Source organism: Mesoplodon bidens (genome assembly GCF_964165515.1).
Source record: "Mesoplodon bidens genome assembly, chromosome: 2".
NCBI lineage: Eukaryota > Metazoa > Chordata > Mammalia > Artiodactyla > Ziphiidae > Mesoplodon > Mesoplodon bidens.
The window spans coordinates 8,034,140-8,056,402 of NC_138177.1; positions in this window are offsets into that span (position 1 = coordinate 8,034,140).

Consider the following 22,263-nt stretch of genomic DNA (forward strand, 5'->3'; position numbering starts at 1 on the left):
AATCTTTCAAATAAGCAAATCTTGCAATATTTGTTTCTTGCCTAAATCTCTTCGGTGTTTTTTCAAACTCACTAGTCTTAGACAAGCCAAATCTCCTTAGCAAGATGTTAATCATTTTGACATATAATCGATTAAGACCTGAGGCATCATATTTTCAACCAGTCACCTACTGCCAACTTAAATTCACAGAGATAGGCAAAGGGTGTTCCATGTAAAAACAATGCTCCTTAATACTTGTTAAAACTTTTGACTAAAACAAGAATCCATATGCCAGCTAGTTTGAACCACTTGAGTTGACAAGGATTTACATTAAGTTAGCAACAGTCAGTTCTGAAGACAACACAAACCAGTGCAGCCAGTGTCTAATGTGGGCGGCTCCCTTGCCTTCGGGTTACAGCCAAATCTCCCCACTGTGAGATATTATTTCTCTGCTGTTAAGGAATGGCAAATGTGAAAAAAATGTTTACCAAGGTAAAGAAAGGGGGCATTGCCTCAATGTGTAGAGCAGATCTGATTCTAAGCTACCATTCCAGTCCTTCCCAGAAAGAGTATCCTCTTGCTAAACTGTAGATACCAGGACTCCTTTATGTTATTGACCACTTAACACATCAAGATCCCTTACTTCTATAAATTGACTACAATTCAGACCTATTTTGACATAAGTTTTAGGGTAAAGGGAAGAGAGTAAGGTGCTTCAGTTTCACCACTAACAGGTAGGATATTTGCTCTATGTTACCATTAACATTTTATTATTTCTCTCTAGCTCTCTGCATTCTATATTCAGCCATCATACATTATTTGCAACTTATTTGTAACTCATTTGTAACTCATGTTATTTGTAACTACCTCTGCATTTGTTATGTCCCTTGGAATCCCACTACCCTCACTGTGTCTGAATTAGGAGGTCAAGCTCTAAATTCCCAGAAAGCTAGAGGTTACCTGCATTGTACTTAAGTGTATCTTTTTTTTGTTAGACCAAGTGGCCCTTGAAGTGAGTTATTATATCCCTGATGTCAAACATAGTGACTGAAGCAGTGCATGTCCTGTATTTATGTATAAATACATAATAAAATTTTGCCACTTAAACATATTTCTGAAGTTAATAAGTTACAATCCATGACTATAAAAGACTTTTAAAATATTTAATACAGATATATTCATTCTATATGATGACCTATAGAAAGTTCTGGTTTTGACCACAGCAGCTAATCACAGCTAATACTAAATGAAACTAGTTTACAATACTAAATGAAGCTAATTTAATGTTTCCTACTATAGGGGAGGACAACTATTTTTTCCCTTTACTCTTCAGAGTTCTTAGTTGAAACCCCTATAATAAAAGACAGATTTACAAGAGAAAAACATACAGAAGTTTATTAACATGCATACTTTATGAATACTTGAGAAATACCCAGGGGAAAAAAGTATTTCAAAGAGGTGGTTTAGAACTCTAGCTAAATACTATCATCACCTAAAGACAAAAGAAAGAAAGATGTAGGGGGTGAGGGGAGACAGTTATGGAGAGGTTACCAGGAAAAGCATGGTAAACAAGGGTAAAGTCTGTTATACAGATTTAAGTCTGTGCTTTCTCCATTGATATGGGTCTAAAGTTTTCTCTAGGGAACAAAAAAATAAGTCTTTACAGATAAAAATAATAGAAGTACCTCTTCCAGCAATGTCGAATTATCCTGTATCCTACAAATCTTCCAAACCCAAACCAGAAAACCCAGATAAGTTCTTTTAAACAGTTACTTCAAGGCTGCCAAGATCTGAGGGAACAGGATCCTGCACAGAAGGGAAGCAGAGAGGTTGCCCTGGATTTCCTGAGGGCATCTCCCTCTAGGCATTTAACAATCCAACTGTGGTTCTTTAGAAGCCAAGATGTTGAACAACGATTTTTGCAGTCTCTCAAAGGTGGGATAATAGAAATTGAATGTAACATCCATCAAGGAGCTGAGTACTCATAGACAGTTTAGCTTTTCATTTATAAGACACAGAGGAATAAGCTGCAAATGTAATGGCAGCCTATAAACAGATGAGCTCTCACAAAGACTGAAATCACACCAAAGATGAGCTCAATCACTGAATGAATTATGGTAATTTGCCTATAACCGACATCAAGCCCCAGAGATTGGAAACTGAGGATAGCTATCAGTAATCTTACTAGACATGGAAGAAATATTGGCATTCAGGGCTTGCAGAGGTGGAGCATTTTTGATGAATACACTAGGCTTTCAGTTGCCCTGGGACTAAATGTCAATGAGATGTAATCAGCTCTCAAAAAGACTGGTATCCAGCTTTAAATCAGCTGAATTTCATTTTGCTTTATATGGACCTCATTGAATTGCCTGTGAGAAACAAAAGAAAACCTGTATGAAGGAAGATGATCCAATACGTTATATTATTTCTAGAAATTTTCTTCTACAATGTCCACAATTCAATTTAAAAAATGGCTTAAGAAGAGATAAAAATCAATAGAATGATCATGATGATAATAAAGATGATAATTGAAAAAGAAACAGACAAAAAAAGTAGTTCCAGAGGAAAGCTAGATTTGGAATTTTGAGACCTAGACTTTAAGATAAGTTAAATTAGTATTAAAAATAATAGAGATGTTGGAAATTTTTATCAGGGAATTGGATTCTATAAATGATTTTAAGAAGTTGAAGAATGAAAAACATGTTATATGTGAAATTAACAATTAAAAAGCTAGTTTGGAAAACAGATGAGACACAGCAAAATACAGGTTTGGATAACTGAATAATAAGACAAATGAAAATATCCAGAGAGAGGAATACAGAAAAAAAGAGGTACAATGAACAAGTCTAATATATTTGTAATTGGAGTCCTTGTAGAAGTAAACAGAATGAGACAGAAAAATTATTTGAAAATAATAGCTTATGATTTCCAAAACTAATCAATTACATCAAGTCAAAGATTTAAGGAGTTTTTCAAACCTCAAATAGAATATATAAAATGGAAATAACACATATTATGTTAAAACGTCTAAAATGTCAAAAAGAAAGAGAAAATACTATAAACAACCAGATATTTTAAAAATAATAATACGATAACAACTGACCTGGCAACATAAATGAGAGAAAAAAGACCATGGGATGATTTTTTTTTCAAGTAGCAACAGAAATCAACAAACGAAGAATTCTACAAGCAGTAAAAAAAAAAAAAAAAAAAAAAAAAACCTGCAAAGATGGAGGCAAAATAGACATAATTTTTAGGCAAGCAACACTGAAACTCTTCATCAGAAGCAGATTTTCACCAAAAAATAAAAATTACAAAGAAGTTTTCCAAGTAGAAGTATGAACGGGACTGATGAACCACTGATGAACAGGAGTTTATTAAAATTAAGAACTTCTGCTCTGAGTCAGATAATGTCAAGAGACTGCAAAACTAAGCCACAGACTAGGAGAAAATACTTGCAAAAGTCCTATCTTCTAAAGGACCCTTAACCCAAATATACAAAGAACTCTTAAGACCCCCCCAAAAAAGGCCAAAAACCTGATTAAAAAATGGGTGAAAGACCTGAACAGAGATCTCAGTGAAGAAGATAGACAGATGGCAAATAAGCATATGAAAATATGGTCTCATCATATGACATTAGGGAAATTAAAATTTTAAAAATAATGAGATATTACTACATATCTATTACAACAGCCCAAAACAGAGAACAGGGACAGCGCCAAATGCTGGTGAGGATGTGGAGCAATAGGAACTCTCATTCATTCCTGGTGGGAACGCAGAATAGTATGACCACACTGGCAGACAGTTTGGTGGTTTCTTACAAAAGTAAACGTACTCTTACAATGTGATTCAGCAATCACAATTCTTGGTATCTACCCAAAACTGAAAACTTAGGTCCACAACACAACCTGCATATGGTTGTGTATAGCAGCTTTATTCATAACTGTGAAAACTTGGTATCAACCAAGATGACCTTTGGTAGGTGAATAAACTGTGGTACATCCAGACAATGATATATAATTCAGCACCAAAAAGCAAGCATTAAAAAAAAAAAAAGCAAGCAGTGAGCCTTCAAGCCATGAAAAGACATGAAAGAACCTTAAATGCATATTATTAAATGAAAGAAGCCAGATTGAAAGACCACATGCCGTATAATTTCAAGTAGGTGACATTCACTAAAAAGATCAAGGTCTCCAGAGAGAGTGGGGAGAATGTATAGGCAGAATCTTCAGGACAATGAAAACACTTAATGTGAGACCATAATGATGGATACATGTCATTACACATTTGTCCAAGCTCATAGAATGTACAACACCAAGAGTGAACAATAATGTAAATTATGAACTTTGGATGATTACAATGTGTCAATGTAGGTTCATCAATTTTAACAAATGCACCACTGCGGTGGGGGGTGTTGAGAATGGGGGAGGCTATAGACACATGGCAAAATGAGAAAAAACTCAAAACATAATAAATAAGAGGGGTGTGTGTGTGTGTGTGTGTGTGTGTAGATAGAGAGAGAGAGAATGAGAGAGGCAGACAGTCAGAGAGAGATAAAGGAAGACAGAGAATGATTTTAAGGAACTGGCTCATGAAATTGTACAGATGCAAGTCCAAAATCTGCAGGGTAGGCCTGCAGGCTGGAGATGCAGGGAAGAGTTGTTTAGGTTCCATATGCAGCCTTATAGCCAAACAACCTAAAAGTTGTTTAGGTTCCATATGCAGCCTTATAGCCAAATTCTCTCTTCTTCAGGAAGGTCAATCATTTTAAGATCTTTCATGATTATACAAGGCCCACCACATTATGGAGGGCAATCTGCTTTACTAAATGTGTACCGATTTAAATGTTAACTCTATCCCAAAAAAACAAAAACCAAACAAAAACAACCCCACAAAACCTTCAGCAAAATATCTAGAGTAATAGTTGACCCAATATCTGAGTACCATGGCCCAGCCAGGTTGACACATAAAATTAAACATCACACCCTATTTCCCAAAATACAATTTTCTTGTTTGTCCTCCTTAATCATCCTGTAATTTCACCATTATGGTATCTGCCACATCCAAATGGTCATCTTCACGGCTAGAGTATAATCTGCATAAGAGAGTCTATCTAATCTATTTCATTGTTGCTGCTTCTGTGACCAGAAAGCCCAAAGCACTTGGCAGATACTTAATACTTATATGTAAAGTGAAAAAATAAAAGGTTGTATATTACAGATACTATGAAAAAAATTTGAGAAAATTTGGTCACTGAGACAGGTGGTAGAAAAGATATAAAAATTATTTCCAGTTATCAGGTCATGTGACTGTGGGTGCTAATAACAGCAGTATGAAAAGCTGATTGAAGAGCAGACATGTAGAAACTGAGGTCTTAGCAGGATACCAGGGAGGAACAAATCCAGGAGATTTGAAAGTATGAAAGGTGATTACTGAGAAGAGAATGGACAAGATATGCAAGGGTAATTGTAAAGGTTACAAAAGAGGTTGAATTTCCAAGAAAGAAATTCTTGGAAAACACACAAAAAATAAAATGCTACCCAATAAACTATTCAATTGTAGAAAGTGTACATCGTGCTTATTTTGATTTTTATCATTTTCATTAATAATGCAGTTGATAGACTCTAAGTCAGAGTGATAGAAGCAGAGATACAGCAGGAAGTGAAAGAGGAATTGGAAATCCTGAGGGTGTAAGTGATTTATTCCAGTTCACACAGCAAATAAGTGTAGGAGTAGGAACAGCCAGGCGCTTTGGCTTCAGCATCTGTACTCTTAGCCTGCTGTCCTTTTGACTCATTGGAAATTGAAGAGATGGAGAGAGGATGCACAGAACCCAGGCAAATGCTCACACTGAGGGGATGAATTCAGAGACAAGCACTTAAAGAGACTGAGAAATTAGAGCATAGCCAGCCAGGATAATATATTGATAATATTACAGAAAAGATAGAGTTTTCAATGAGAGACAGCAATGCCATAGAAGTGTGAGGAAGAGGAAGCTTGAGTAAGAAACTGTGGGGTTCCCTTTAATTTTTGACATCTGCAGTTTAATGAAAAGCTGACATAAATTAGGTGCCTTAAATTTAGAACAGGTGGCCTCTAAGATATTAATTATTCTTCCTCTCCGAACTGAAATCATTAATATTCACTAGGCGTTTTGCTGTTTGGCATTTTGACTTTCAGATCTCAATGGCACCACCATCTTGGTTGTTCTTTCAAATGACTGTTATAATGGTAACTGTCAGCTATTTAGAGCTCTTTTAATGACATAATACTCTCTTTGCTGCCAATCAATTATAATAAACAAGAATGAAATTCTATTTGTTTCCAGGCTGCCAGAATGATTTTATTCTAAAATTTGGCATTTATATTATCCAGAAAAAAAGAAATGAAGCATGCCCTAATCATTCTGAGATCTTTTCTTTTCTTAACCTGATAGGTGTACTTGAATGTGTTCATGTACTCTAATAAAGATCTATTAAAAATTTTAAAAATAAAAAAAACGATATAGAAAGTCAAATTTTGTGTTTATCTCAGGATCTCAGAGACAGTTGCAGGCAATATCAGACAGCATATGTCAAGTTTTTATTTGGGGTCATTTAAAGTCTCAAGTACTCACAGGCTCAATGCAAGAAAAAGATTGCATGGAGTTGGATTGGTTTCTATCCATTGGTTCCCACTTAAGAAATAGTTCAGCTGAAGGTCAGCTGAAAGTGTGAAAAGAAGCTATAAAATGCAGTACTCCACAGATCAGAGGTCAACAATTCTCAGTGTCTGAATGATTGACCTTCACTGGCTAATATAAATTGCCCATAAAATATATAATATAAATGACACAAGGGGGAGTGAAACCCTATTAAATGACATAGGAGTAAGGACATACTAAATTAAGGAGGAAATCTGAAAATCTTTTCTATTACCCAAATTAACTCTCCTGGTGGAGAACAGAAAACTGTATAAAATACTCAAACTGGAAGTAGTCTATAGTTTCACAATATTTTTTTGCCTCTGTTTACACCTATACCTAAATACCTAAAGTCTGATATTCATCCAAACAATTAAGACAGTATTTTCTCTCAAAGTTCTTCATGCCCATCTTCATTTCTAATTCCTCTGACCTGTTCCCAGTCATCACTGTCCTGTTAAACCTTCTGAAGTATTTAACTCCTTTGACCACACCCTACATGTGTTTTTTTCTTTTCTTTCACTTCGTTATTCTAGAAATCTTTTCTCTTTTGTCTTGCCTAGTAATGCACTAGTCCCATATCTGCAATCATTATTTGTAAGCCCACTTTAATGGCTCTTCTTTGTCTTCAGATTAAAAAATAATAAGCAGGGCTTCCCTGGTGGCGCAGTGGTTGAGAGTCCGCCTGCCGATGCAGGGGACACGGGTTCGTGCCCCGGTCTGGGAAGATCCCACATGCCGCAGAGCGGCTAGGCCCGTGAGCCATGGCTGCTGAGCCTGAGCATCCGGAGCCTGTGCTCTGCAAGGGGAGAGGCCACAACAGTGAGAGGCCCGCCTACCGCAAAAAAAAAAAAAAAAAAAGCAAATAAAGGAAAAGCAAAGCAAACCTCCAGACACTATTTTCAGCCCCTTTTTCTTGCTTTACATGGTCACTTGGAGAATTTAAGTCACAAGACAGCTTTGCAGACCAACTCTCTGACATGACTCTTAAGTCTTCAACACTTAACACATGAACCACTCACTGAATCTCTTTCCATGACTCCTTTTAGAGGAGCTTGTGGTTCTCTCTAGGTTGTTTACTCTAATAGCTGTTCCCTTTTCCATATCGAATTCTACTCCTTCAAAACACAACACAAAATGCACATACTCTTTGAAGGCTTCTGCTGCTTCACAGGAAAAAAGTAGTATTTTCAGTTTCTCTGATCATAGAGTGTATTACAATGTCTAGCACCCAGTGCCCTGTTTTGATTTTTTCTTTTAATTTTTCTACCACATTACATTGTGAACTGAGAGAAGGATATAAGTCTTACACATCTTTACCTTTTCCACTGGATTTAGCCTTGCACGCTTTCAACATAGAGGGCCCTTAATAAATGCTAGTTGTTTTTCTTTGACAATGGCATTTTAAATCTCCCTAAAACCTTATGAGAAACTACAAATAAACTGCCATGATGTAGCGTCTCTAAACAGGGAAGTGCAAGAATAAACTAGCTTTATTTATTTATTTATTTATTTTGCAAGATGGGTATAGTTTTAAACATACTAGAATAATTTCTTACGTGAGCCTATATTGAAGATGTATCATTAATCTTAATATCTTCAAATATGTGCTTGGTATATTGGATCTTTTGTTTGTATTTTGTTTAATTAGAGCATGTATAAACTTTTCTTTTTAATACACATATTTTATATGCATTCTTTCAGTACTATTCTGAAGGCTCTCTCATCTTTTCCAGAAAATAATTTTTTCCTATTTTGATTTACTTGTCTTCTTCTCTTTCTTAACCCGCAGCTGTTTTTTTTTTTTTTTTTTCCACTTTGGAAGAATAGAGGTACAAGGATAATTAGATGGAAAGCTGTCTATAAAACATCTTGATGGCTGAATGGAATTCCATGGGTCTGGTCCACTTTCACATAAGAAATCAATTTAAATAAAAGCTTGCTTTCTCAATAGCATCATTTACTGACATTTAAAATCACCCAATTCAACAAATTGATTTAAAAAAAGAATTACAGTTGCAGGTCTGTAAAGCTTATTTCATGGCAATGTTTTTACAAAATCAGAAAGACAAAAAGAACAACTTAATATTGTACAGAGCTACATTTATTTAATTTAAAGGACTGGTCTATAGTGGCATATATCCCAAGGGCCTAAAAATATTTCTGGCACTTAATAAGTCCCCAGGAAATATTTGTGGAACAAATGAATGCTGGTATTTTTTTCTTTTGTGGTTTAAATTTCCTTTTTTTAAATGAAATTATATTAGGTACAACAGTTCTGCTTTAACAGTCTTCTTTGATAAATGTTGCTAAATTTTTATCAATACACTAAAGACTGCTTCATTGTTCTCTAAAATCCAAAAGCCTACAGATCATTTGCTTAGAGGACAGTTTTCTGAGTGTGGTCACAGTAATTTCTAAGACTTTCTAATTCCACTCCCATCTCACCCAACCTTTACTCGCCACTGTTATGAAGGAACTGAACATTGGATCCAGGCTGATGTAGAAAGTTCTATCCCAGGAAAACAAAAGAAACGAGTCAAGCCAGAGTCATTTTGAAAAGCAACATTTAAGAAAACAATTAATAATACATGAATCCAGAAGTTCAGATAGATTCAAGTTGAGGTCAGTCAGACACAGACAACTTTCAAGTGCTGGAGATAGAAACTGAGCCAAGTGATTACCTAGAAGATGAGGAAGGTGGCCCCAGGTTGTCGCCTGTGCTTCTGACCAACTGGCTATAAATCAGAGGTTCCCACGCCCCCCTCACTGGGTTTGATAAATTTGCTAGACCAGCTCACAGAACCCAGGAAACCTGTTTACCTACTAGATTACTGGTTTATTACAAAGGAGATTAAAGTATTTGAATCAACGGCCAGATGAATAGATACCTAACACAAGGTCCTGAACAAAGGAGCTTCTGTCCTTATAGAGTTGGGGGCTGTTATGGGGGCACATGGAAGCATTCTGATTCCCCTGCCTGGAAGTTCTCTGAACCCCCTTTTGGGGGGTTTTATGGAGGCTTCATTACATAGGTATTATTGATTAACTCATTGGTAATTGGCGATTTATTCAACATGTAGCACTTCTCCCCTTCACAGAAATCAGGGGAGTAGTACTGAAAGTTCCAACCGTCTAATCATGTGGCTGCTTCTCTTAACAACCAGCCTCCATCTTTAGGTGTTTCCCAAATGTCACGTGATTAACATAACAAAAGACAACTTATGTGTCTCTCCTCACTTAGGAAATTCCAAGGCTTTTAGGAGATCATTGCCAGGAACAGGGCTGAAGACCAAGTATGTATTTCTTATTATAAATATCATATCATATCAATAAATATCATATCATCCATACATGATAAATGAATATAATACCATATCAATATCATATCATCCATACTATTTTCTCCTCTAAAATTTTACAACACAGTCATGAAAAGTTTTTTAAGAATGTTAGGTAAATGGGGACTTCCCTGGTGGTCCAGTGGTTGGAACTTCACCTTCCAATGCAGGGGGTGCAGGTTCGATCCCTTTTCGGGGAGCTAAGATCCCACATGCCCCATGGCCAAAAAACCAAAACACAAAACAGAAGCAATATCGTAGCAAGTTCAATAAAGACTTTAAAAATTGTACACATCAAAAAAAATCTTTAAAAAAAAAGAGTTCTAGGTAAATGATTAGTTGTGCTGCTCAGGACACCCTTTAAATAGAGATTTAGGTGTATTTATTTAAAAACAAAAAGCATTCCCTCCATCTTTAGGAGGTAGATGTTCAAAACTATACCTAGGAACAATACAGTTAAGAGTATGTACAGCCTCACCTAGGAAACATAAACATCATCAAAGAGATGATGTGGAAAATAATGCCTAGCTTTGCATTTCATGGCATTTAGGATGAATGATTTTTTTAATATGTTTGAAATGTGTATTGGAGATAGCACAAATTCTTTGGTTGTGGTAGAGTGTCTTAAGCATTCTGTAAGCAAATCACCAAACTTCGTAAGTATATTTGCAAAAACTTTCCAATGTGTTATATTCTCATATAATGATTCTGTGAGGGCCCATATGGAAATGTGCACTGACAGTAAGCGTCTATGTGGATGGTCCCCGGTGACCAACATTTCTGCTTTGGAAGCTTCACCATCACTGTGTGTATGTGTGTGTTGTGTTTCAGCAAGTAATTTTTAGTATTTCAGATTAGAAAAATGAATAAAACATTGAAAAATCACATTGCAATGAATAATCAATGTATTTGTCATTACATGATAAAATCATAACAAAATTGGATTTTTTTGTCTTTTTTTATCTCTTGTTTTTTGCGGATTAATGCTGTTGTATATATCAGCCTATTAAAAGTGCTTTAAAGTTTCATGTTGTATGCTGTTTGTTTAAATTTTTCCCCTTGGTTTATCATAGAAGGAACTCTCTCTAAGGACTTCTTTTATTTTAATTTTCCTTTTTAAATCTTTCTTTTTTATTGAGGTACGATTGACATGTAACACTATATTGGTTAGATTATTTTTAAATGTTTAACCCAGCAAAATTTCAACCTTAATCATATATCATTGTAATTTAACAAGTAGGCTACCATCTAATTGAGTAGGAAAAATTATACAAAATTGAAAAATGTATAGACAAAATATGGCTGAATAATTTATTTTTGTTTTTCTTTTGTTGTTGTTCTTTAGGACAGCCCCATGATCACCACCTATATATAATCACAGCTTTAAGTCTATTGAAGTTATCACAGTAGGCTTTTCACTTGCTTTCAGGAATAAATTCCATGTAAAAGCAGTGTACTGCTTAGTAAACATGGACATGTAGTCCTAAATAAACATAGTCATGCATATAATTAGGTGTACACATATACAGATGTGTGTATAGCCTGAATAACCAAAGAAAAGGACAAGTATGAACTTAATTGTGTTTTGTTTGTGATGACTTGTGATATTTTATGATGCTTAGGGATGTTACAATGTGTGTATGTTTTTTTTGTATGAGTTTTTCCAAAGCCCCTTCCTCATTCTTGTCTTTGGCATAGAGTTGATTCTAAATAAACATTTATTGGAAAGAACTGACACTTTTCTGAACACATTCCTCTTGTTCCCCACTGTTTCCCTTTTATTGTAAGAATTTCAGCTTTATAAACCCTGCATGTATTTTAAGAAGAAAACAAATTTGACATTTCCTCCATGAAATGTGTCTAGTCTTTTACCTTCTGTTCTCAAAAGGCAGTTAATTGAGAACATCACATGTTCTAAGATTCGGTACACAATGATAATTTAATAAGTTCTGGTCTCGACATTCAAAGACCTTGAAACTTAATGGAAATTTTATTGTATTTACAGTCAATATCTCAACATTCTTTGGTGCTCAGATACATAATTTTTTATTATTTCTTTAATGCTTCTTTTTTCCAGTTTGATTTGAAGCTTTGTGAGAAAAATAAAATTATCTTTCACTACCTTGCAGATCAATATGAGTATATTTGTTTGATTCTTTTCTTAAATGTCGGGTGAGATCCAGATACTTGGTCAAAACGCTAGATGAAGCATCCTTGGTCTTTCTGTTTCTCTCACATTTCACATGCAATCTATCACAAAATCATTTTGGCTTTGCTTTCAAAATATATCTAGAATCTGACCTCTTTCCTTCATCTCCACTGCTACAGCCTCATCTCACCATCATCTCACACCTGGAATACTGGAGAAATATTCAAAGAGGACTCTAGTTTCTACCTTTCATCCATGAACCATTCCCAGCACCACCACTAGAATAATCCCCTTAAAGCACCAGTGAGAAAGGTCAGTCTCATGCTCAGTGCCTTATTTCACTTAGAATAGAGCCTACCATCTTCATAGATGCTTACATGGCCCTGTATGACCTCCAACACTCCCGCCTCTTGTCCACTCTACCTGATCTCCTATTACTCTTTCTTCCCTCTCTCTGCTCCATTCACACTGGCCCCCTTGCTGATGTTAAAACACGGGAACCCACCAGGCCTTTGTTCTAACTCTTATCTCTGCTACACAATACAAACACTCTCTTGCACTCCCAAACTTCACTTCATCCTACTTTTGTTTTCATAGACTTTATACTCTTCTATAATGGTACATAATTTACTAACTTATTTTTCATTGGTATTTCCCATTAAAATATAAGATCCACAAGGGAAGAAGTCTTTACACATTTATATTTTATAATTTTACAGACATTTGTACAGATATACCCCCAAAAGACTAGAGATTGACAAATATTATGTTCTCATTAAATTATTTAAGTATGAATGAATGAGTGCATGATTCTGAAATGCAAAGTCATAGAGTTATATTTAAACATCTGTAGATGTTTGAATATTCAATCAGAAATCACAATACTCCTTACAACTTAGGGATATCTTTCATTCCTATGAATTTGTTGAACTTATGTACCAGTTCAATTATTATAGAAGTAACTTTTAAACTAAAAAAAATGGTATATAGTTCCTGATTTGTCTTGAGAATTGCAAGGCTTTCTCAAAAAATAATGAGAATACAAAAGATCCAGGGTGAGCTTCGATGTACATTCAGGAAGAAAGTTATTCAGAAATCTACCAAGGTGGGAAGTAGCTCCATCATATTGAGCTGGATATTAAGAGCAGAATTTGAAACCCTAGAAAAAGACTTGGGGGAAAAATTAAGCAAAAGATCTTATGTAGCAAGTAGAATACAACTACTAATAATGCAGCCTATAAATTACTAAATATTTACTGAGTCGCAGTTATCCAGTCTCAGTGTACAGGAAAATTAGATTAATGGGAGCCCAGAAATAAAAGTAAAAGCAGAAAGACAGTCATATTAAATGGGAAAAATAGGCTAGGGACTAAGGCTTGTGAATCCCATTATCAGCCTGTGAGCACTGCCATGACACATTACAGGGCATGTGCACTATGCCTGGTGTTCCACCTGGTCTCCTTTCATTCCCACAGCATCTGTTGTCACACAGCATCTACTTTGAAACTTGTAGTTTTTGTAACATATAACCCAACATTAATTTACTGGTACAAAATAATTCAAGGTAATTTATGATTGAGCTCAGATCCATTTCTTTAGAAAAGATCACATTATTTTTGGATGCTTAATATCTTCACAACCACATTCATTGCTGCTGGTCATCACATCATGTAAAAACCTACAGCAAGAGTCAATAATTATGTCTTCTTATGTCCAGAGTAATGGAGATGTCAGTATGTTAAATACGCTCAGAAGATTACAACCTTCCTTATACCTCAGAACACATACAACAGTTAATTTAATATCTTGTATGATGAAGAACTCTAGCAAATCTAGCGACTCCCTAATGGCGTCTTGCCACAGCTGCTTGATGGGGGAAGACAGTGTATCAAATTTTTACTCCTATTTAAGCTAGATAAATGGACTTGTTTATTTATAGCAAAACAAAACTGTATCAATAGCACTTAAAATATATTGCCTGCCATTTGTAATATTTATTATGTCATAAGTGACTGATAAAAACAGAAAGGAATACAATTTGAAAGACAGAAAGAGATACAGCTTTGCCAAATTGCTTCTCAGACTCAGGTTAAGAAGGCTACCAGTGACAGCTACTTTGAAAGAAGAAACATTATTTAATTAAATTTCCAATAATGAAAAATAATGTGATAACAGATAAAGGGAAACTACCACTTATTGGCTGTCAGACTATAAATTCAAATTGTCATGCAGATAACATAATCACTTCTCTTTCTATGACATATATGTGACTAGAAAGATTGAAAGGTAAGTAATCAAGAAAATGCAAAGATCTATCCTTATGATAGAATATACAGAAACGTAAAGAAGCAATTCTAGAAAAGGGATTCCAAGCGAGGAGTGTGTGCAGTGAAGTTCCCTCTCTTTTCTTGGAGAAGATCCTCATACATGAATTTCATTCCAACTTTCCATTACTTCCACTTATATTTCTAAGCTGTTTTTTTTCCCCCTTGAAATCACTTCCTCTATTTTTCTTCAGTAGAAACACTAAAAAAAGTAATCTGACCTAGTAAAAAACCTAAACAAACATCTATATTTTGAAACATTTTAGTCTATATTTGGAAAAAAGAAAAATAATTTCTGGCTTTATTTATTTATTTTTATTAGTTTCTGCTTTATAACAAAGTGAATCAGTCATACATATACATCTGTTCCCACATCCCTTCCCTCATGCATCTCCCTCCCTCCCACCCTCCCCATCCCACCCCTCCAGGCGGTCACAAAGCACCGAGCTGATCTCCCTGTGCATATATATATACACTACCAAACGTAAGGTAGATAGATAGTGGGAAGCAGCCGCAGAGCACAGGGAGATAATTTCTGGCTTTAAAATGCATTTTGTTATTACTATTTTTTTAATTCCATAAAATTAAAAAAAACAAAAACAAAAGCAAAACAAATTTGAGAGGAAGGGCCAAAGAACACTGGTTTTAAAAGCTGGATAAATGAGTAAGCGATAGAAATGGAACCAAGATATCAGCAAACATAAGCTTCCTGTGGATAATTTCATAAATGACTAAGAACTCATGAAGTATTTTGGTTTACATGTTCAAGGATTATTTAACCAAAGTAAAACTTTGCAAGTCTTTGGAAAATCATAATCCTACCTAGAACTCTACAGTTTTAAGAACATGGGGCTGTCTTGGGAAAAAGTTGAAGCTTCATACAAATGCTCATGAAATCATAATTCAAGTGATGATACTGATATCCTTTACCAAGACACAATGTGCTCTGTGATCTGACCCCATCCAGCTGCCTCTTTGCCTCACCTACCTATTTTAAAGCAAGTGATATAGAACAGGTCAGAATATCCTGCATGCAAGATTCTCTTTCACATCTCTCTGACTTTTCTAGTACTCTGAAAGGATTTCTCCCACCCTGTTTCTTTAATGAAAAAAAATCTCATTTATCTTCAAAGAATCAAATCAAATATCTCATCTGTAATTCCTTTCCTGGACCTCTGAGAGGGACTGAGTTCCCCTCACGACGATGCAACCCAAACATACCATTATAAAATCACTACTTAGCGTGCTCTGGAAATTATCTGTTTTCTGGGGCTTGCCTCTTCTAGAGGCTAGAAAATCCTTAATTAGAAAACCTTGGCTCTATTTATCTCTGTCTTTCCGGTGCCTGGTACAATGATTGGTATTCAACAGGTGCTAAAAATGTCTATCATAAAATAATGAGATCATCCTCAGAACTAGGCAACTGGTGATAGGGTCAAATCGCCTTGGCATCTGTGGAATTAGCATTTTACTTCATTTTGTTTCCTACAAGCCATGGAATCATTATACACCATTATTAAAATAACAAGGAAAATCTTAAAGAGGATTACACCCTCCTGCAGCTGGAGAAACATGCCATAACTACTTCGGTTTGTGACTGCCTCTTCTAAAAGATAAGCAGTTAGCATGATGGTTTAAGGTTATGTGAAACATATTGTGATGTTAGATCCTGTGGGGTAGAAGGAAAAACCAATGCCTTGAGGATCTTAAGTACTGGGATTCTGTGGTTTGTTTTCTACAGGTAAAGCCTCTTGCCTCAGTGTAAAGAAGATCCATGATATTTGTGCTGATTAGAACTAAGGCACTCTCCGTATTACTAAGGAAACACTGTGGAAGACACTGGAATATGAGAGAGAGGGAGGGGGAGAGAGAGAGAAAGGTGTTGAGAAAGGAAGGAAGGAAGGAAGGAAGGAAGGAAGGAAGGAAGGAAGAAAGGAAGGAAGGAAGGAAGGGGGAGGGAGGGAGGGGAAGGAGGGAAGGAAGGAAGGAAGGAAGGGGGAGGGAGGGAGGGAGGAAGGGAGGGAGGGGAAGGAGGGAAGGAAGGAAGGAAGGAAGGAAAGAAGGAAGGAAGGAAGGCGGGAGGGGAAGGAGGGAAGGAAGGGACAGAATTGAATCTTTCAGATTGAAAACGTACCAAGTGCAACTCGGGTTTGCCTCCTGGGAGTGTGACACTCACAAAGTACCTCTTCTTACACATTTTAGCGCTTCCTGCATCACGGCATCTATACATATCATCACTCATCAGAACTAACTGCAGGGAAGAGTTGGTTGATATCACCGTATTCCTTTAATGCTACAGTGATGTAACTTCATTACAATCAAAGGAAATTTGGAGCCACTAAATAATCGGAAAACACAAAAATGCTTAAGGGTTGGGTTTACTTCCAAACAATTTAAAAACAAGGATCGAGAATTCCCTGGCGGTCCAGTGGTTAGGACTCGGCACTTTCACTGCCAGGGGCCAGGATTCAATCCTCGTTGGGGAGCTACGATTCCACAAGCTGCATGGGCAAAATAATAATAATAACAACAAATAAAAAATAAATAAAAGCGAGGATCATTTTCCGTTACTCAGTGTACGTTTTGCTTCTTATCTCTATTTTCCTGCTGTTTGACAAGAAATAAAAGAAACATTACTAGTCTTTCATAGTGTATATCTTACTGCAGTCTATATTTTACATTTGACATAAACATTTTACAGCAGGTGTTTTACACTGCAATTTTTATGCATTTTTTCCCATGAAAGTAAATAAAAATGATACGCTGCAATACCCTGGTATCTAAGATTTTAAAGCATTAATCCTTTCACTGAAAGTTACAGATTATATTAACACTAGGCTGTAGACAATAAAAATACTCTCTATGTTTTAGCATCAATGGTCTGAACCTCAGTCAGTTTGCCTTAAAGCATGAAAGCCAACAAATTCTGTTACTGGGTAACAACTTGACCTAAATTCTAATCTATATTGATCCAATTAAATGAGAAAAATGAAAAACAAATATATGGAGTCTTTTAGATGTTGATCAAAACATTTAAAATATAACTATTAATTGCAGTGAGAGGCAAATATTAGTTTTAATCATTAACACTGAATATAAAATATAAAAACATAAATTACAGTTTTATAACACTCAGACACCAGTGTCAGCCTTATTCATTACACTGGTAAGCAATTTTCTGCTCTAACATTTTATTTTTCTGATTCCCTCATAAAAATAACAGAACTTGTATCATATAATCAAAAATCTGTAGAATATTAATATTGTTGACATCATCTAGGGAATTCTCTTAATTCAACTTAGCTCTCTAAAATGTGTATTTGATGTCAAATTCCAAAGTAAAATAATAACATTAATCCATATTTTCTTTACCCCTGGAATTGTAAATACAGGACTTAACTCAAAGCCTGCTTGTTCCTCTTGGGAAAAATGTTCCATGAGTCTTGAATATATGTTTATCAACCAGTAACTATAGGACGATAATTTGAATCGTTTTAACCAGTGTTATTTCATCTCTTGATCAACATATAGAATGGGTGTTCCATTTAACTGACATAAAAGATAATAAAATAATAAAAGTTATTACCACTCAGAGATCATTCTGTTGCACTGAAATAAAAATAAATTGCACAGGGAAAGACTTGAGGGCATATTAACAAGGTGAAAGTATATGTGAATGTAGCTTTTGAGACATTTTGTTAATTACTAGATTTACAAATATAGAGGGCTTTTTCCTACTCTGTTAATAGTTATTATTAATACTTCTTATATACAAATAATTGTTAGTCCCAGATGATTTTAGTGGAGAATAAGAGGTAGTAAAATGTATCTATAATTATAGGATGATACTATGAGCAAAGGAAAGTTCAGAGAAGAGAGATGAACAACATTGCAGAGAAAAAAACATCATTTCTAAAACTGATCAAACTTTTTATTAAAGTCCTCAAATACTTCAGCAGCAGTTTTAAGTGTAGAAGATAAAGAAGATTAACAAAAGCTAGATGTTCATACTACTGGGTTGGCCAAAACATTCATTTGTTTTTTTCCATAAGATTGTTCTAGTAGCATTTAGTTGTCTTTAACTTCCTTAGAAACAATTTTGTTAGATTGTATTGTGACACCTGTCATATCAACATGCATTTGAAAAAAACTTATCAAAATTGCTGAATTTTTGTGCAGCCATTTTTATATTGAAGGTGGAAGAAAAAAAGCAAGGTTTTCGGCATATTACGTTTATTATTTCAAGAAAGGTAAAAATGCAACTAAATGCAAAAGAAGATTTGTGCAATGTATGCAGAAGGTGCTGTGACTGATCAAACGTGTCAAAAGTGGTTTGTGAAGTTGCGTGCTGGAGATTTCTCGCTGCTCCATGGTCGGGTAGACCAGTTGAAACTGATAGCGATCAAATCGAGACATTGAGAACAACCAACATTATACCACACAGGAGATAGCCGACACACTCAAAATATCCAAATCAAGAACTGAAAATCATGTGCACCAGCTTGGTTATGTGAATCTCTTTGATGTTTGGGTTCCACGTAAGGAAAAAAAAAAAAAATCTTGACCATATTTCCACATGCAATTCTCTACTTAAACGTAACAAAAACGTTCTGTTTTTAAAACAAAATATGATAGGTGATGAAAAGTGGATACTGTACAATAATGTGAAATGGAAGAGATCACGGGGCAGGTAAAATGAACCACCACAAACCACACCAAATGCCAGTCTTCATACAAAGAAGGCAATGTTGTGTATATGGTGGGACTGGAAGGGCATCCTCTATTATGAGCTCCTTCTGGAAAACCAAACAATTAATTCCAACAAGTACTGCTCCCAGTTAGACCAACTGAAAGCAGCACTTGGTGAAAAGTGTCCGGAATTAGTCAACAGAAAACGCATAATCATCCACCAGGATAACGCCAAGACCGCATGTTTCTTTGATCACCAGGCAAAAACTGTTACAGCTTGGCTGGGAAGTTCTGATCCATCCACCATATTTACCAGACACTGCACCTTTGGATTTCCATTTATTTTAGTCTTTACAAAATACTCTTATGAAAATATTTCAATTCCCTGGAAGACTGTAAAAGGCACCTGGAACAGTTCTTTGCTCAAAAAGATAAAAAGTTTTAGGAAGATGGATTATTATGAAGTTGCCTGAAAAATGGCAGAAGGTAGTGGAACAAAATGGTGAATATGTTGTTCAATTAAGTTCTTGGTGAAAATGAAAAATGTCTTTTATTTTTACTTGAAAGGCGAAGGGACTTTTTGGACAACCCAATAAAAAGTAGTGGTTTTCAAATCTTAATGTGCATTAGAATCACCTAGAGTTTTGTTAAAACAGAGACTACTGCACATTCATTCCACACCTACACCCTCCAGCTGAGTCTCCAATCACCTGGGTTAGGGCCAAAGAATTTGCATTTCTAATGAGTTACCAGGTGCTCCTAGGATAGAGACCACACTTGAGGGTCAATCCTGGATTTACATTATGGTCATGGGGGAATATTTACAATATACTGATGCTCAGGCTCACCACCTGAGTTTCTCATATAATGGATTGTTGGAGGACAAGACATCCCTATGCACTTTCAAAGTTCTCCAGATGTTTCCAATAAGTCTAGAGGAAAAGGGCAGTCTTCAGGGATGATGTGAAACTTGGCCATTGACATATAGATTGAGCATCCAAAGCTTAAAAAAACTGGAGAAGGATGTTTAACGATAACAGTGAATTACATTTACTCAACATTTTCCACTTTACAGTGTGCTTGCCTACCTTTTATCTTGTTTAATTTTGATCTTTACAACAATTCAATACAGACGTAAAGAAAGTATTAGAATTTCCATTTTTCAGAAAGAGAATCTGAAGCTCAGGAATATTTCTTAATTGCCCCAGGTCACAACGTTCATATGCAGGCATCACAACCCAAGCATTTGGGCTATAAGTTAAATGATTATTGCTGTTAGCAAGATTATTGCATCCACGAAACACTGAAGACACCAATCTAGGCAGAGCAGAGACTTTCTACGGAGTAGTGAAAATTGTCATAGGATATTTGAAGGAAAATAGATATCAGTAGGGTAGGGCAAGATTATGGAGTATCTTGAAAAAAATCAAGTCAGGAATAGGAAATTTGTGGCAATCAACGAATGAAAACAGTATATGTTTTAGGAAGTTTTATGTTAACTTCAGTATATGTTAACATCTTACTATCTGGAGTTTATGTGTAGAATGCTCACAAATTAACTCAATGCATAGCTGTAAAAGGAAATACAACCCATCATTTTCTCTAATTGCTACAATCAGCTTCATTACAAATCCCAAGTCCCAGAGTAACAGGCTGGCTGGTGGGATAGGAAGGGAAAGAAGTGGAATAACTAAATTCAGTGTAAATTTTAATTCCAAATTTTATGCCTCTTCTGCTCTCCATTTCCCTCTTTGGTGTTGAGGAAACAGTGTGGTCCTCTTGGCTGTGTGTAGTCTGCCCTCATCTCATAATCAATTTACTCCTGTGCCATTTTGCCAGTTTCATTGTGGCCGATGACAAAAGCTGGCTAACATCAAGTAGCCCAGACATTTTCATATTTAGTTGTTCAATGTCTTCTCTTGGTGAGTGCTTTCTCATGGGTGTTAAAATGTAAATTACTCCACAGTTTGTGTCCACTCCCATGTCCACCCACAGGCTGGGGCTCCAGACTTCATGTGTGATCCTTTAACTGACCATACCATTATCTATCCAAAAATCAATATATATTCTCACCACAGGCCACTTCTCTTTCCATACAAAGTAGATGATCATGTGCCCTTACCACTACCTCCATCCATGGAGAAGATTTTTTCCTCACTTCTGTCTTTCAAGGTCACTCCTGCATGTAGCTATGATGCAAAAATAGTTCATCACCAGCTGGCACCCACTTATAGAGCCAATCCATCCATTATCCAAACATAGGACTTTCATTCCTCTTTTACCTGATTATAAGGGACCTCCCCATATGGTCATGGGTATAAGCCAGGGGAGGGGCCTTGGGGTAACTGTGGCGGGCGACATGGAGATCTAGGCTACCTTGTGTTTCTATGGCTTCCTTGTGTCTCTGGTCCTAGTCAAGCTTGATGGTGGACTCCCTTGTGATGGAGTGTATATAGGCCTGTCCAATTTCATGACTGACAGACCCTAAGTCACAGTGTGAAGTTCCAGATTCATGGTTGTATGGTGGTTATCATCAAGTATTCTGTATCTTCTGGGAACCAGTAAAATGCCTGAAGCTGGTTGTCAAGAGGTGTCTAATTCTCAGCCTCACTCCAGAATCTCAGGGGCCTGCATTCTATTTCTCCCTTTGGGGTTACTCATCGCATTGTTTCCTACCACTGACATTTCTGACACTATGGGTTTCACTGGCTTTTATGGTCACTGGCAGGGTTGTTTTCCTCAAGACCCAGATCTGCTGCACAGCCTTTCATGCTCTAAGACTCACTCAAAAGTGGCAGAATTTCCTGTACAGAATGTGTTGCCTCCAAAACTCAAGGCAGTCTACCAGGCATTGTGCTTCCTTCTTTGTGGTATGGGTTTCCAGATGCAGCCATTTGCCTTTTGCATGGGAGGAGAGGGAACATGGAGACCCTTTAGGCTATCGTGCAAATTTGCCCCCTGAAAAGGAGAGGAGGAAGGGGGGGCGTATTTCGTGGAAAAGTCTACAACACAATGCAGTTCTAAGAAAGTCTGGGCCATGCCCATGGGGAGTCCTTGAGCTGAAGTTGCCTGATGGCGGTACCTGGCATCTCACAGAAG